The following is a 6,000-nucleotide window of genomic DNA, read 5'->3' on the forward strand; positions in this document are numbered from 1 at the left end:
TCCGAGTAGTACGCCACTTTTACAGACTGACAATAAAATGCACCAAACCGAAGATAAAATAGATTTTAGAGGAAAAATTGTTAGGAAACATTCTTTCCTGTATATTTACTTGTATAAAAAGTGCAAGTGCTGCCAAAAATTACAAGGAAGAGGCACTCCGATACAACCTGTATATCACATAAAGGAGGACCTGATTCACATTGTGGTACAATTGTTCAGGTAGTGGGACTCCTACACTCAAAGCCTTTGCACTAAGGGAAAGGGCTGCCAAAAATTACAAGGAATCGGCACTCCAATACACCCTTTATCACACATAAAGGAGGGCATCATACACACCCTTGAAAAATTATGATTGATGGCCTGCTGGTGACCCTCAAAAACATTAGGAGGGGCCTGCTGGTGACCCTCTAAAACATTAGGGGCGAGGGCCTGCTGCTGATCTAACCATCTAAAACATTAGGGGCGAGGCCCTGCTACCAAGCTGACCATCTAAAAAAAATTGTGGGCGAGGACCTGCAGCCGAGCTGACCATCTAAATAATTTTGTGGGCGAGGGGCTGCTGCTGAGCTGACCATTTAAAAAAATTTGTGGGCCTGCTGCCGAGCTGACCATCTAAAAATTGCGGAACACCTACCCCTTGGCAAGGGAGATTGTCGCAAGGGGGTGCTTCGGGGAACAGTTGCGGGCCTATTTGGTGTGGCCCGCCTTCTCCCTTTTGCCACCCCACTTGCTCTTTCACCCTGTTGCGGTGCTGCGGATCGCTCCCCCTCTGTACTGCTGTCCTCGCTTGGCTTGCCACCTTCCCAGGTTGGGTCAGTGAATTCATCGTCCACCACCTCCTCTTCCACTTCCTCACTCTGGTCATCCTCCTGCCTTGTTGACCTAACAACAACCTCAGCTATTGACAACTGTGTCTCATCCTCATCATGAACCTCTTGAGACACTAATTGCGGTTGACTTATTGGCAACTGTGTCTCATCATCATTATCCACCTCATGTAACACTAATTGCCATTCTCCACCGTCATCTTCTTCTGACTGTGGATGGTACAGAGTTTGGGCATCAGTGTACACAATCTCTTCATGTCCCTCTTCAAACGGGCTTGGCGAGAGGCCCAAATCAAGGAATGGCATGAAAAGAGCTCCTCTGAATATCCGAGTGTGGGATCACTTGTTTGGCAAGACTCTCCATGGTGGGAGGAAGGAGGATCAGGGTGAGGATTCTGTTGACCACACTCTTGGCTACTGAGACTGGACTTTGTGGAAGACAGGGTGGTGCTTAATCGACTGGAAGCATTATCTGCTGTAATCCAACCGACCACCTGGTCGCACTGGTCTGACTTCGAGAGTGGTGTTCTGCACCGCCCTGTAAACTAGGAGATGAAGCTAGGTATTGTGGATGAGTGTGTTTCTTGTGCTCTGGCAGCAGGCACAGTATCACCGCGCCCAGGGCCACGGTCTCTGCGTGCACCATCAGCAGCACGGCCACTTCCCCGTCCCTTGCTGCTTGCCTTGCGCATATTAAATTGTATATATGCTTGAAAGTATGTCACACATACAGGAGCGCAGGTTTTGTAAGTGTATGCGCAAATAAAGTACACAGAATGTCACTGATATTTTTAGGATGCGCACACGTTAAACAGGAGGTATAACGCAAGTAATGTCGCTGTCACCACCGCCTAATAAAAAATTACACTGAATGAATGTCACTGATATTTAGGATGCACAAACGTTATACAGGAGGTATAGCGCAAGTAGTGTAGCTGTCACCAGCGGCTAATAAAAAATTACACTGAATTAATGTAATTGATATTTAGGATGGGCAAAAGTTATACAGGAGATGTAGCGCAGGTAATGTAACTGTCCGCAGCAGACACCGTCTACGGAAAAAGTACACTGGATGTCACAGATATTTTTAGGCTGCGCACATGTTACACAGGAGATGTAGCGCAGATAATGTCACTGTCTGCAGCGGACAAACAATAGCAAGATATTTAGCGCAGGTTGCGCTAAAAATATATATTGCTGCCAGATACAACTATAGTCCTTAAAAGGACTTTTGGGTCTCTAGCAAGTTTTAGCAATTTAGCGCAGGTTGCTCTAAAAATAGATATTGCTGCCAGGCACAATAGACTTTTGGGTCTATAACAAGTATAAAAACTAAAATATTCCTATTTCACTCCCTACACTATCTCTCCCTTCTGCTCTCCAGCTCTCCCAGACTAATACTGAGCCGAACACGTGTCATCGGCATTACCGTGAATGGCAGTACTTAACTGCACGTTTATTGGCTGCGTAGCACCCAACAAACGTGCGGGGAGGAGACTCGAGCATCGCGCTCGAGCACACACGGTATTCGGCTGAACACCGCGATGTGCCGAGCATCGCAATACTCTAACCAAACTAGTGTTCGGCCGAGCATGTTCGCCCAACACTAGTAATTAGCTCCTATCTTCGTTACTGTACATGACACCCAGCAGGAAGACAGAAGTGTTCAATAGACTAAGCAGATTTGGTTATTGTTTGTATGACCTGGTTTTCTTCTACATAATCAGCCAGATACAGAAGGCGTCTTGTGAACTAATTGTCATTTTAAATGTGTGGTGTCTCACAGGGTGAAGTAATTGAGGGGGTATATATGTGTCTCCCAGGTTCTTAGCATATGCTGAAGAAAGTTATTTAGGAAAGGGTTAAAAAAAAACTAAGCCTGGGTCCTGATGAGCTGCACCTGGGGAGTTGCTAGATAACTGGGCTGACAACACACTTGCTCAGAACTTCCTGGGAGTGAGAGAAGCCACATCTCACTGAGGGACCCTGAAGGGCCAGAGCCTGCAAACTGCAAGTATCACAGGTGGCTGTTCAGACAGTGTGCTTATGTTGGGTGGACTGAGAATAGCTCAGCCACGTCCTAGAGAGGGACCTATTGTTTAGTTAGAGCCTGGACAAGGCTAGGTGTTCCTTTTGTGTTTTAATGCAACCTGTGAAATAAAGCTGGCAGGACGCCTGTTGAAATGCACTTCTGTCTCCTGAGGTCTCCTTGTGCGAAATAATCTGACTAATCCCACTACCTTTTCACCTCTGGAAAGGTGAGCTAAATAACGGACTATCACAAATGTTAACCGCATACGTTTTATTCAGGTTATTGCAGAAACCAAGTAACATAGCCGTGGAGTACAGATCATAAAAATAATATATATTCTGTGTGTGAGATAAAATTTCATATTAAATGCATTTCATGTCTATTCTTATTTGAGTATGACTTTCAGTAAACTAAATAGATCCAATAAAAAAAAAACTTTTTGTATTGAATGAACATGGGGGAGCACACAGAGATCATGAGACCCCCCCCCCCCCCTTCCCATATAAAATTTTGTCAATGTCCACCTATTACTCACCTGTCTCGGATAGAACGCTCAGTGCTGCCTCAGTCCCTTCCTCTGGTCAGTCCAGTCTCTTAGCATCAGGTCAACATAAAAACCCAGGGCGCACCTGTAAAGTCACTGTGCCAAGTTGTACAAACCCATGTCTGCTAAACCACCCTCCATTATGCTGCTACGACTCTGCTACATCAGCTATTCTAGTCTCAAGTATGCTGATACAACTCTGCTAAATCACTTGCTACATCTGCAATGAGCAGGATACGGGTACGCTGACGCCACTTATTCAGTGGGCCAGGATACGGGTGGATAATAGTTCTGTATTTGTTTGTGACGCCAATTGCAGCGTGCGCAGGGTACTATCCCAGGATCCTCCTAAGATGTTATAACGCTCGTCCCAGATTAGGAATGCCAGAGTGGTGTAATGGCCTATAATGTCTCTATAGGGTGATGATAATGGTGTCAACGGTGTCTCCTACCTGGGTACGGCTGGACTCCTGGCTCACTTGCAATAAATTTGAGTGCAGTGATAGTAGGAGTAATAGAGGAATTTTGCAGCAGAAATGATGTCCAGACCTTTAGTTAAAGTTCAAACTTTTCTTTACTGAAGATAACTTGTATCCAAGCAGTATACAGCTTTGGTGTTAGGTCCCAGCAGGTTTTAGCAATGGTTGGCAGGAATAAATCTTCTGCACTATAAATCTGGAGCTGGCAGGATAAGACGCTTGCTTAGTAGCTCTGTAACTGTGTCAGGAATTTATCTTCTGCTTTGTGGGGACTGACTAGCTGAGGAGGATAATATGGCTTCTCCTAGGTCTCTAGACTTTACTCACAGATAGGCTCTCAGGGAATGCTTTCGTCCTGGAACTCTGGAGATTGTCTGCTTTCTTCTCATCCAGCTGAGGCTAAAGGGCTTCAGACTGGGAAATTGATCAATGTCTCAGCCGAGACAAGATCCTGTCTTTCTTCCCTATGCAGGGGGACTCCTGAACTCTATCACACAGCCTTCCCCCAACAGGGGTGGCTGGCACACTGACTCTAACTTCATTCTCCTCCCTTACTGCAGGATGTAGGAACAGTCCACACCTCCACAGAGGGGGAGCTAAGCTGGAATGAACCATTCCAGCCTAGATACACTAAACTGTAACTAGTTCCTTACCAATGCATTGCTGCCACCTGCTGGTGAACATGGAAAATTACAAGGAAATGGAATTTAACATAGATTTTACATGCACATTTGTGAAGACATGAGCAAAATCATATCAGATGACAGTGTGAAGGCTCTCCGAAGATAGTAGCGGGGTAGAGGAGTGTAGTAACACAACAATGGGGTGTTACACATCGGTGTCCGATACACTGCTGCAACTCTGCTACATCACACAGCTATTCTGTTCTGCAGTACACTGCTGCAACTATGCTATATCACTGTTACACTGGTCTCCAGTAGGATGCTGAAACTCTGATACATCTGAAAACTACTCTGGTCTGCAGTACACTGTTGAACAATGCTACATCACTCAGCTATTCTAGTCTTCAGTACACTGCTTCAAGTCTGTTACATCACTTTGCTACACCAGTGTCAAGTACACTGCTGCAACTCTGCTTTACCAATCTGCTACTCCAATCTCTAGTAAGCTGCTACATCACTCAGCTACACTGGTCTCCAGTAAGTTTCTGCAGCTCTCCTACATCACTCACCTATTCCGGTCTCTATTATTCTGCTACAACTCTGCTATATCACTCTGCTACACTGTTCTCCAGTATATTGCTCCAGCTCCACTACATCACTCAGCTATTCTGGTTTCCTGTACACTGCTACTACTTTGCTGCATTAACCCTTTAACACCGGTTTTCTGTCCATCAGCTCAGCTGCATCAGTTTTACATATCTGCTACAAGATTTTGGCACAGATTCTGCACGAAAAAAATTTTACCCAAAAAATGCATGCATAACTTCCCGATTGACTTCAATAGGAAATTCGCAAGTTAAACCCTCCAACCCTTTTCAGCATGCACTTTTAAATACCGTCTGCAACCTTGAAAAAATGTACAGTCTGGACAAGGATTCTGGGTGGAATTCTTATTGAAAATGGCAGGAATAAAAATCCAAGCCACAGTACAGAAAACACTGTGTGAACATTTTAAGGGCTCATGGACACGAACGTATTTTCTTTCCGTGTCCGTTCCATTTTTTTTTTTTAGCGGACCGTATGTGGAACCATTAATTTTAATGGGTCCGCAGAAAAAAAACTAAGTTATTCCATAGAATGGAATATGTCCTATTATTGTCCGCATTACAGACAAGGATAGTACTGTTCTATTAGGGGCCAGCTGTTCCGTTCCGCAAAATACAGAATGCACACGGACGTCATCCGTATTGCACTTCAGTGTACTTCAATGCAAAACTGCATTACCTGCTCTCCGTTTTTGTCTTGGATCTGTGCCAAACACCATGACAAAAAAAAAACACATGGATGCATACGGAGTAGTGTTGATCGAGAATGCTCGGCTGAACACCTGTTCGGCTTGAGCATCTCGATGATCGGCACATGGCGGTACTCGGCCGAGTGCCGCATTTGCTCAGCGCCATGCTCGAGTCTCCTCCCCGCACGTTTCTTGGCTGCT

This window comes from Bufo bufo, chromosome 2 (assembly GCF_905171765.1).
Source record: "Bufo bufo chromosome 2, aBufBuf1.1, whole genome shotgun sequence".
NCBI classification, from domain to species: Eukaryota; Metazoa; Chordata; class Amphibia; order Anura; family Bufonidae; genus Bufo; species Bufo bufo.